Raw genomic sequence first — 13,231 nt, 5'->3', positions numbered from 1 at the left:
AGGTAAAAAATCACATTGGTTGTTGTTGAATTCATTCTTAGTTGCACTGCAGTGCCTCATAATGATTAAGTACGTTTCAGCTTTTAGTGAACCTTGAATGTGTCACTTCCTAATCACGTCTCCCCACCCCTAGATAGATAGATAGATAGATAGATAGATAGATAGATAGATAGATAGATAGATAGATAGATAGATAGATAGATAGATAGATAGATAGATAGATAGATAGATAGATAGAATATCACGGCAGGAAGGAAGAAAAATCCACAGACTTACATCAAATGTTTTGTTCAAATGCATAGATGAAATTTGGCAATAATATTCTGCAATAATAATCTCTAAGGCAGAGCCATCACTCTTAAGAAGAAACTCTGCTGCTTGTATCCGCAGTCTCATGTCTTCAGTCACTACCCAAAGCTGGTGACCACGGGTGAGTGGAAGAACATAGATCAACCTGTAAATCATCAGCTTCACTTTTACACTCAGCTCTCTTCACCACACCAAACTAATAAAGGACCAAACTGCCTGTCAGTCTCTGGCTCCACTCCCCCATCGCTCATGAACTGGTCCTAGGGATGCTGGAAATCTTCCACTTGGGGCAGCAGCTCATCCCTGACCAGCGGTGCTGATGGGCCATCTTGTTACTCCAAAAGAAGAAGCTGAAGCTTTTGAGAACTCACAGTCCCGGAAGTGAACTGAAAATGTGTGGAAAGATCTTGAAAATTTGGTGACTTCTTTAACTGGTCGGTTCATGAATTACATCACAGTAAAGCCATTCATTATCTGCACAAACATTGAGAAAATAAGTGAATTTAGAAGATCTCCCCCTGGCCAAATTTAAAGGTTCAGTTTTCCCAGAATTATCCACACTCTGTTCATTTGGATCCCACCTGTTATCCTTCTCAGGTTTGAGCAGTAAACACAGACACTGACCTCTGAACACACCAGGTCTCTGAACGTCACCAGTATTTTTGTTTCATCTGTTTTTTGTCACTTTCAGTTTCTCCCCAGCAGCTTTAAGAAGTCATATGACTGCAGATCAGCACTTATATGATTTTACTTTATATAATACAAGTATTAGTCCTGCTGAGAGTCGAGGTTTATTTATTTAATTGATTATATTTTATAACTATCTTTTATAGGCTTGCACCATATAGTCAAAGTTGATCTGACCAGTCGTGCTGTGTTTCTAGCATTATGACCTGGATTTATTATTTTATTTGGAGAGTTGGGGGGATTATTGTGTTACTGCAATATTCTGAATGTGAATCAAACTGATTGTTAAAAAATTTCATCTGAATGTTTGTAAAATAGGACTGCTGAATCCACTCCTAGCCTTCATTTGGCACAACAACCAGGATGTAAAGAAGCAAAAAACCAAACCAAACATTGTTCTGGTTACATAACAAACACTGATACAAACAGTTCTCGTTAGTAGGTAGTTTCCAGTGTGCAGCTTAATGACAGTCTTTGAAATCGTGTTGTAAAACCAGATTTACTTCTACACTTAGCTACGAGGCATTATGATGAGCATCGTTTACATGTTTCAGCTGTAGTTGAACTCTATCATTTACAGATCATCTTGGGTTCCATATTTAGATCTTAGTGTGTTTAGATCTTCTGTGATACATTTTCTTCTGCTGGTAACCAAAGTAATGCAGGTAATGTTCTTCATAATGTATCACTTAACCAGCATTAAAGATAAAAGGAGAGCATTCATGCTGGGAATACAAGCACATAAGTTTACGGTGGTTAACTCATAAGCTTATCATGGAATCATAGGCCTTCATCATGGTCATCTGAGACAAATGGTCTAAGATGGCTTGAGCAACCTGAGGATGGGCCTAGAGGCCTGGGGCAAAAAGGAACACCACCTACCACCTACTTCAGGAAGAGGTCAAAGCAGGTGTGGCCAAATGGAATGAGCAGAGCAGTGGGACTGTGTTGGCAAGGAGAGTAGATGTTTTGGCTAACCTGGTAAACCTTTATCATCTTGAGAAAGAGTGAAACTCCTTTCTGCTCCTTTGCTCTTGGAATATCTACTCAGCAGCTGCCCACAGACTCTGCACGATGGCTGCTATCTGTGGCACCATAATCAGGTGCTGAAGGCAGTGATTTAGAGTTTAGCTTCATATCAGAATCTCAGACCTGCTCTTTTGACATGTGTATTATATATCATATATCATAACTTGGATTTGGGGAAACATAAGTTCTTCTATAAAATGTTTACCTCAGTGCAATTCATGGAGTGATCTACATGTGAATACGTTAACAATGATTTTAAATGATTTAAGCAGAGTAAAAACTAAAGTCATTCTGGGATCACACTAAGACTAGAAATTCACGTTAACATTTAAATAGCTCAACTTTAATCAGATTAAGAGTTAATGTAGTTAAATGTAGTCTATTATCCAATGACAAACAAATAATGAAAACTGGTTTTCCTGCATTTCCCAACTCAGCAGCACAAAGTAATGAAGCTTTCTCCTACCGATACTGCAATTTAACAACAATGAAAATATCTGCATTTTAAATTAGTTACTGTATTTATTTACTGTCACATAAATATTTAATTTATAACATTTTTTATATAATGTTTAATGAAGGATCATATTTTACATGACAGTGTTCACTTACAGGATATAAGAAATAAATAAAAATCCACAATATTGTATTGTACAGGATTTTCCTGGCTTTTCTTCCCCCACAGATACATTTTTATTTACATTTAAACATTGACGTTGATTTAAATATAACTACAATTTACTAAAACAAACATTTGCTCTAAACAATTTATTATCATGTAGCTAGGAATACAAACAAAATGTGTGATAAGGAGACAACATGTGTTATATATACACGCAGAAAGTTTAACCTTATTCTAAATTTTTTAAATGGATGACATTAGATTTATGTAGATTTATCACTGGACTTCAGACATGAGACAGCTGTATAGATCACATCTGTTAGTAAATTTATAATGTGATGTTATTAAAGCAGAGAGTTTAAAACACAGCATGCTGACACTTACTGTACATTTAGAAAAGGCACTCTCAATACAAAGTAGGTGAAACTTAACGGCCTGTTTCTTTCCAATCATTTCTTCTTCCAAACAGGTATAGAGGTCTGTCTGGGGGCAGCAATGCAACTGGTTAACAAACATGTACATGGGCATTCCTAATTGCTGCAAACCACAGGTGGGACAGACACGGACAGAGAGGCACACACACATGGACTCCATACCCATACCATGTGATATCTGCACAAGCATTTTTTTAGTGTTTCTAGTGACGGGTTTGAGCAGTCATCATTTTCACAGCGGTCTTTCCGAGGCCGTGCACCCTTCCACTCCCTCAAACACTGCCAGCAGAATTCAAACGGCCGTCCTTTTACTGCTGTGCACACTTTACAGAGGACATTCAAATCTGACCCATTCTCTCTCGTCACAGTGGATCCACATCCTGGACACTACATGGAGACGTAATATTTGGAGGTGCAATATTTGATATATACATTACAGGTTTATATTGCCAAGGCAATTTAACTTATAAGATTTATGTGCTACAAGTTACAATAGAGAAGACAGAAGCTCGTGAATTTACAGCAGTTACACAGTGATTAGTAATAAACAAGCGCCTTTGTGATTTAGTAGAGCTTGTGAGAGTGAGTGGATTTAAGAACGTGAGTGACTTAGGTGTGTCAGTTGGTTTGTCGTGTGTTATCGAGTCTGGAGGAGAGTTGGAAATCTTTTGTTTTAAATCGAAGTTAGGATGATTCATGATTTAATTTCCAAAATTTGCATATGATCTTCAATTTGTAGCAGGTTCACTGACTATCACATAGCAGCTGGAGCAGTCTCAAATGGAGGTCAGTCCACTACTGCCACCTACAGTGGGGCAAAAAAGTATTTAGTCAGCCACCGATTGTGCAAGTTCCCCCACTTAAAATGATGACAGAGGTCAGTAATTTGCACCAGAGGTACACTTCAACTGTGAGAGACAGAATGTGAAAAAAAAATCCATGAATCCACATGGTAGGATTTGTAAAGAATTTATTCGTAAATTAGGGTGGAAAATAAGTATTTGGTCACCTCAAACAAGGAAAATCTCTGGCTCTCACAGACCTGTAACGTCTTCTGTAAGAAGCTTTTCTGTCCCCCACTCGTTACCTGTATGAATGGCACCTGTTTGAACTCATCATCTGTATAAAAGACACCTGTCCACAGCCTCAAACAGTCAGACTCCAAACTCCGCCATGGCCAAGACCAAAGAGCTTTCGAAGGACACCAGGAAAAGTATTGTAGACCTGCGCCAGACTGGGAAGAGTGAATCTACAATAGGCAAGCAGCTTGGTGTGAAAAAATCAACTGTGGGAGCAATCATCAGAAAATGGAAGATATACAAGACCACTGATAATCTCCCTCGATCTGGGGCTCCACGCAAGATCTCATCCCGTGGGGTCAAAATGATCATGAGAACGGTGAGCAAAGATCCCAGAACCACACGGGGGGACCTGGTGAATGACCTGCAGAGAGCTGGGACCAAAGTAACAAAGGTCACCATCAGTAACACACTACAACGGCAGGGAATCAAATCCCGCAGTGCCAGACGTGTTCCGCTGCTGAAGCCAGTGCATGTCCAGGCCCGTCTGAAGTTTGCCAGAGAGCACATGGATGATACAGCAGAGGATTGGGAGAATGTCATGTGGTCAGATGAAACCAAAGTAGAACTTTTTGGTATAAACTCAACTCGTCGTGTTTGGAGGAAGAAGAATACTGAGTTGCATCCCAAGAACACCATACCTACTGTGAAGCATGGGGGTGGAAACATCATGCTATGGGGCTGTTTTTCTGCCAAGGGGACAGGACGACTGATCCGTGTTAAGGACAGAATGAATGGGGCCATGTATCGTGAAATTTTGAGCCAAAACCTCCTTCCATCAGTGAGAACTTTGAAGATGAAACGAGGCTGGGTCTTCCAACATGACAATGATCCAAATCACACCGCCCGGGCAACAAAGGAGTGGCTCCGTAAGAAGCATTTGAAAGTCCTGGAGTGGCCTAGCCAGTCTCCAGACCTCAACCCCATAGAAAATCTGTGGCGGGAGTTGAAAGTCCGTGTTGCTCGGCGACAGCCCCAAAACATCACTGCTCTCGAGAAGATCTGCATGGAGGAATGGGCCAAAATACCAGCTACTGTGTGTGCAAACCTGGTAAAGACCTATAGTAAACGTTTGACCTCTGTTATTGCCAACAAAGGTTATGTTACAAAGTATTGAGTTGTATTTATGTTATTGACCAAATACTTATTTTCCACCCTGATTTACGAATAAATTCTTTACAAATCCTACCATGTGGATTCATGGATCTTTTTTTTTCACATTCTGTCTCTCACAGTTGAAGTGTACCTCTGGTGCAAATTACTGACCTCTGTCATCATTTTAGGTGGGGGAACTTGCACAATCGGTGGCTGACTAAATACTTTTTTGCCCCACTGTATGCCATAGCGTACTACTAGATTAACTTGTGACACATTTGCACCTGCTTCTATGACCACATTGAGTAGAGGCTGAGTGGCTGCACTTACATCTGGTGAAATGAAATCTACCCACAGACATGTTAAAAGATGCAATGGCAGCAATGTGGATTGTCAAGACTAAAACCAGTCATTAAGCAAAGACAACACTGATCATCTTATCTGTTTATTACACAGCCAGATTAACTCGTGACACCTGTCCTCACTGTTGGTAACACTAAAAGCTGTAAGATTCATTTAAAATCCTCTGAATGAGGGAATTCTGTTATTACTCTTCTCACTTTCCTTTGATTATGATTCAAACAGTTGAACTCTGATGCCACTTTTTGCAGTGAACTTTCATTTTTATCTTATTGACTTATTCAGCCTTCAGTCTTTAGACTGGATAAATCACTTGGATGAATGATAAAACATTTCTCCCACTAAAAACATTGCATACACATGAACAGAATCAACCTTTTGTTTAGTTAACGGAGTACCAAAAAAAAAGTTATTTTCCTACTTCCACAAGGTGGGGCTTGTACACCAATGTGTGAGCTGAGCTCTTAAGAAAGACACATACACTCACCAGACATTTCATTAGGTACATCTTGCTAGTACAAGATTAAACCCCCTTTTACCCCCAGAACTTCAGAAAGGGGTGATTTGAATGTAGTGAACTCATCGTTCAGCTTTTGATGAAAGAACACGTTTTACTCTTTGTTCTTCAGGGTGAAAATACTGAGGTTCTTTTACGGCCTGTAAATTTGAAAACTGAGAATGTGATGACTCCTAGAACCAAATAATGAACCAAGGCAGACATTAGACTTCAATAAAAACTACACAAAAAAATAATGAATAATGAAGGTACAGCCCCCCGTGACATGGGCCAACATGTAATGTATTTGTCTGTGTGTGTACAAAAGAGTTCAGGGTGGCAGCCATGGGCAGAGATGATCCTAGTGTTTTGGCTAGGATGTTTCTCTCCACATTGCAGTGTGTTTATTAAATCCACTTTGAATCATGCTCACTGGGTGTGTTGCAGGTTACTATTAAAATTGCCATAACATTAGCAAAACCACATAATCTTCAGACAAATTTGAAGGCTTATCTCTCTGTTGAATCTTCTCATCTTGCCATTGTGCTGTGATCTTTATTGGGTTTTCCATTGACAGTTTTCTGTGTGCTGGCATTGGTGTTATGGTGCTAATGCTTCACCAGGCTGTGTCAACCTGCCAAATTCTTTCCTCACTGCACACCCCCATCTGCCTCACCTCATTTCTCTTTCTGTTAGCAGATTCCCAGTCCCTCCTTTTTCCCTCTCCTTCCCCTGTCCTTTCAGTTTTCCTGGGATTGTTGACAATCAGTTCATTTGGATTTCATCAGTTAATCTTTCACCTGTTTGAATGAACAGTAAACACCCTCTGCACACACCTGGGAATGCCCCTAAGATTTTTTCTATTTATTCTTTGTTACTTTTGATTCCAACCCAGCAGTTATGAGAAGTCATGTGACTACAGATTAGAAGTCGTCATTATTTTATACACTTTTATTTTAGTTAATCCCTGTTAGTGCTGCAGAGAGTCAAGGTTTATTTATTTATTTTATGACTTTATTGGTTTTATCACACTACTTTTGGAACCTTGCACCACATAGTCAAGTTGAGGAAAGTACCTGATCTACAGATCAGAGACTCTGAGTGATTTACTTGGAGATTTTCTGGGCTTGTTGTGTTGCTTTCACCATTGTGGTTTTCTGAATGTGAATCAAACTGGATGTTAAAATGTCTAATTTTTTATATGGTTATATAACAGCACTGATGAATTCACTCATAGCCATCATTTGGCACAAGCCGGATGTGAAGCAGCAAAAAAAATAAACTAAACAAACATTGTTCTGCTACATATCAAACTGATGAGGGTGTGTTAGGTAGTTTCCAGTATTCATCTGAACAACATTTGAAATCATGCTTTTAATAAGGAGATTCATTTCTACACCGAATAATGGGCATTGTGGTGAACATCATTTACATGCTTAGCCTTTATTTGAACTTTTAGGTTTACAGATTAAACCCGACTCAATTTAGCATGATAGTTCCCCATCTTAAATGTCCTATTTTTGCACCCATGCTGACCTGTCTGTGATCCAGGCTCCTTTAGACAAGGATGCTTAGTGACAAGAGCTTCAGCTACCACTGATACATCCCGATCACTGGGGTATGCATTGAAACTATGCATTTTAGCTGCAAGAATTTCAAGAATGTCATGCTTTTGTTCCCTAAACAACTTGAGAGCCTTTCCTTTTCTCTCATAAGCAACATCACCCTCACCAAGTACGAGTTCTATCTCATAGGAAAATGTAGGAATTGGGAAATCCTGAGGCCATCTTTCAACCCTGTCTGGAGTCATGGCATTGGGTAGACCAGATAGTGGTGATAGTTCCACTATCTGATCTACCAACTTTTACAATAGCTTTCTGAAGAAGCTCCTCAATATCTAGAAGTGAACAAAGCTGCCTGTCAAAGTCTGGGTCTTTGTATGATAAGCTAAAGTCATAGTCAAGTTTGAACTTTTCTTTTATAATGTCTTTTAGCTCATCCACAGATTCTGGGTGTGAGAATAAAGCCAGTTTTCTCACGATTTCTTTGGAGACATGAACATGAAGTAATAGGAATTCAGAAAACATTCCCTATAGTTAGAAAAGAAAAGAGAAAAGTCGTTACTTTTTGGGGGTTTTTCACCCTGATCTTATTCCATAACAGGAGGACAGAAGCTGCAGAGAGGCGTGTAAGACTTCAACTCTGCTTCCTGGTCCCAACTCTGGATAGTGATATTTTGAGGAGGTTTAATAAATTAGGCCAGATTTCTAGAAATGAGAGCTGCTCCATCCAAAGTGGGATGGATGCTATCTGTCCTAATAAGACCAGGTTTCCTCCAGAAAGTTTCCCAATTACCTATAAAGCCCACATCATTTTTTGGACACCACTCAGACAGCCAGCAATTTAAGGAGAACATGCAGCTAAACATATCACTGTTAGTATGTGTCAGGTTTCTCAGTAGGCAGGGCAGAGCAAAATGAAGAAATTGCTACGCCAAAGCAACCCACTCAGCTACCCAGTGACTGAAATAGCAATACACCATCCCAGCGAATACTGGATAATTACCCCAAATGTGCATTTGGTGGTACAACATTAAGATCATTCAATCCTGCATGGTACTGCACTCGACCGTGGCTGGAGTACTCAGTTGTATAGGATACATGCTTCTGTTTCCTCTGTCGGAAATATTGCAGCACTGTCAAAAGCAGCACTTGATCAAGACAAGGGGCTACAGAGACAAAGTGCAATCCAATTACATAAACAAACAGAGGGCGCCCTTACTCCTCGCAAATGGGCGATAGAAAACCGATCGGTGCTCATGCAATCCCAAAAATGCGCTGGCATGATGTCGTTGGAGCATGGGTGCAATCAACTATTTTTTGATGGCCCGTGATGGCGCCCCCCACCACCATGCCCATATCAAAAACCACTACTGTTCAGGTGAACTACTTTGGGATGAGATTGCTCATAGAGTTAAGGGACGAGAGCCAACAAGTTCCAAGCATTTCTGGGAACTCCTTCAAGACTGTTGGAAAACTACCTTCTGAAGCTCAAAGGGCCGATACTTTGAAGAATCTAAAATATAAAACATATTTTGAGTTATTTCACATTTTTTGGTTACCACATAATTCCATATGTGTTCATCTACAATGTAAATACTCATGGAAATAAAGAAAAAACATGAACTAAGAAGGCGTGTCGAAACGTTTGGTAGCGTACACTGGATTTGATAAGGAGTGATTAAACAACTGAAACTATCTTCCCTACTTACCCATGTCTTTATACTTACCGTGTACATTTTTGACTGCGAAACAATACAAAAGAAGACAGGAATGCTTTCACTTCGTTTTTTAAAAAGATGTTGATAATGGCTTGAGTATCATCATAACCGAAAAATCCCAACGATGACACGTTAGCGTTTTATTTCCCTGTTAAAACGTAACAACGAACTGACAACAGCCTGCCTCCAACCCCGAGTGGGAGGTATAAGTAGCGTAAACAAACCGTCACCTCGCGTAATCTTTGGACGGAGAAGCTGGAAGGAAGGCACATTCGCCTCCTGAACAAAATAATGGCAGGAGTCGCCGTTGTCACGCCTGCAGGTCAGGTGCATCTGATGCCGCTGCACACCGAAATGCTTAATATGGCTGTGAGTTCTTTCATAATGGAAATGCTGAAGACGATCGTCATCCTAGGTAAATAACCAAAAATGTGAAAATAAATACATTTTAAAAATGTAATTATCAGTGCTTAGTTAATCTATATGCAAACTTTATAAAGCATATTCTGTTGCTTTTTTTGGGGGGGATTACTAAAAATGTGGAACAAACGCGCAAACATCTTAAACAGATTACTTTTGCTTGTAAAGTTACACACACAGTTAGCCTAAATCTGTATAATACTGATAAAATCCCTAAACTGCTAACTCGCAACAACGATCACCATTATTTTAAACAATAACCTCTAATGCCACTCACTCTAATGGAGGGAACATGTTATAATTATTTAGGACATATTTGTAGCTATGTTTAGTCTGAAGGCTGCAATGTAAAATCCTCTTTGTCCTGTCTTAAGGCGTTTTAGGATGCACTGAGGAAAATGTCAAGCTGCACGTTAATGGCAAGCCACTGGACAGGCCCACTGCATCACTGGCCGATTGTGGAATCAAAGCCGGCTCGACTGTGCAGGTGGTGAGGAAGGTTCACGGAGGGTGAAGGAGTCCATCATTAATTCATGTGACCACGTCAAATGAACAGGATGGACTGAATTATAAATACACGAAGAAGAGAAAACGCATCATTTTGATTTAAGTCTGGCATCTCCGACTTTCCTTCTCTCATCATTTCTTCATTTTACGGCTTTTACATGGAGCTCGCTCACTTGCACGCATAAATGAATAGTCCGGTTCTCAGCTCGGAATATATAATGATTAATGGCCCTGTAAGTTTTTATTTTATTTTATTTTATTTTATTTACGTTGGTGGGGCTTCTGTTCCAGGGATGACAAATTAGGATTATCTCCTCTCACTGACATCACACAGATCCGCAGTCTGAAACAGAGCCTTTTTAGATTTCTGATCTTTTAGCTCACATTAATCACTTAAACAATAAGTATAGAGAATATCACCTTTATATCCAATATAAATTTTAAACGTGTGTGTGTGTGTGCGTGCGTGTGTGTGTGTGTGTGTGTGTGTGTGTGTGTGTGTGTGTGTGTGTGTGTGCGTGCGTGTGTGTGTGTGTAACCTCATATTATTATAATTATGTAGCAGTACAAAGAGCAACATCCACAAGATAAAAGCTGAAAAAAGCAATTTGTTTTCAATTTCCTATTTTACAAAACATTATCCTTTTATGATGTACATAAATAGAAAAAGGATTCCTGTAGCCTGTGTTCAGTAGTTTCTGGTTTTTATGTCAATGGCAACATTTGAAATAATTTTCAAATCATGTTTAATAAATTATTTCTAAACTGATCTGCCATGCATCGTGATGAGTATTATTTCTGTGTTTCAGATTAATTTGAACATTTTGGTTCACAAATGATCTTGGATTATATTTTTAAATCTAATTGTTTATTATTTTGTGACATGTTATGTTCCACTACAACGACACAGGAAATCTTTTTCAGATGTGAAATGCCTCAGGTGTAAACGTTGAAGAAATAGGATTATAAAGAATTATAAAGTATTATAAAGAATCAAATTTTACATGATCATTATACGATGAATAACGAGGCAGGAAGGGAGAAAAATCCACAGGTTTATATCAATAATAATAATAAAATGTTTTACAGTTACGCGCAAGTATTTCATATTCAGTAAAATATTAAAAGGTGCAACATTGGCTACACGAACATAATAATGACATAAACTGACCATGTAATGCTCAGCTTTTACAACTTATTTAACAATAACTCATGTGATGTATTCTAAATGTCTGAAGAGAAAGTGATAGTGAAAGTACTTTAAACACAGGATTTCCCCTGAGACTCTAAAAACCTCTGTCATGTTTATTTCCCCATCTACAAAACAAATGGAATTTCCCACATTTATTATTGCATGATTGTAATAAAAGGACGATAACAACAACAATGATACCACTCTATCTCTAAGGCTGAGCCCTCACCCTTCAGACGAAACTATGTTCCTTGTATCCACAGTCTAACTCTCACAGTCACTACCCACAGCTCATGACCATGGGTGAGGGGAAGAACATAGATTAACATGTAAATCACCAGCTTCACTCTTATACTCAGCTCGCTTCACCACACTTAACCAGTAAAGCACTAAAGTGCCTCTCAGTCTCTCGCTCCACTCCCCCATCCCTCATGAACAAGTCCTCGAGATACTTGAAGTTCTCCACTCGGGGCAGCAGCTCATCCCTGACCACATGTGCTGATATGCACTCCGCCCATTTCCAGCTGAGAACCATGGCCTCAGACTTGGAGGTGCTGATTCTCATCCCAGCTTCTTCCCACACAGCTTCATTACCTGGAAAATGACTGAGCTATGAAAAAGCTTGTTTTGAAAATTCCTTCTCCAAAAGAAGAAGCTGAAGCTTTTGTGGCCTTACAGTCCCTGATGTAAAGTGAAAATGTGTGAAAGGATCTTTAAAATATTGTTACTTCTTTAACTGGTTAAACTCTGTGATTGGTGCATCGCTCACAACACAGTAAAGCTGTTCATTACGTGCACAAAAAAAGAGGAAAAATGAATTTAGATGTTGTCCTGCAAGCAACAACATGCTAAACTGTAGAAGTCAAACTTCTATTGCTTTCATAGTGAAACCACATCATCTTGGGACAAATTAAAAATTTCAGTTTTCCCAGAATTATCCGCACTCTGTTCATTTGGATCCCAGCTGTTATCGTTCTCAGGTTTGAGCAGTAAACACAGAAACTGACCTCTGCACACACCAGGGAACGTCCCCAAGACTGTTTTATTTATTCTGTTTTTTTCACTTTCAGTTTCTCTCCAGCAGTTACAAGAAGTCATACGACTGCAGATCAGCACTTATACAATTTTACTTTCCTTCTGAGGCTCCAGGTTTATTTGTTTATGTGATGATTTATGGGTTTTATCACTTTTTCTTTGGTAACTTGCAACATACAGTTAAAGTTGATATGACCAGTGGCGCTGTGTTTCTACCACTATGACCTGGAGTTATTACTTTATTTGGAGAGTTTGGAGGATTATTGTGTTAATTCTGCAACTGCAGTGTTCTAAATGTGCATCAAACTGGGTGTTGAAATTACTTAATATGAATGTTTGTACAACAGGACTTATGAATCCACTCCTAGCCTTCATTTGGCACAAAAACCAGAATGTAAAGAAGCAAAAAACCAAACCAAACATTGCTCTGGTTACATAACAAACACTGACATGGACAGTTCTAGTTAATAGGTAGTTTCCAGTGGACATCTGAGACTAAAGGCCCAGGTGAGCAACCTGGTGATGGGGCACAGAGGTAGACTTGTATTCAAGACCGCCTAAACCAAGACAAAGACAATACCAAGACCAGAGGGTATCGAGACCAAGACAAGACCAAGACCAAGACAAAGTTGAGATGAGACCGAGACCGAGACAAAAAAGTCTTTAAACTGCAGCCAGATGCTGCT

Source organism: Astatotilapia calliptera, chromosome 3, assembly GCF_900246225.1.
Source record: "Astatotilapia calliptera chromosome 3, fAstCal1.2, whole genome shotgun sequence".
Classification (NCBI taxonomy): Eukaryota; Metazoa; Chordata; class Actinopteri; order Cichliformes; family Cichlidae; genus Astatotilapia; species Astatotilapia calliptera.
The sequence above is the reverse complement of the archived record's forward strand: the minus strand, read 5'-3'. Positions refer to the sequence as shown.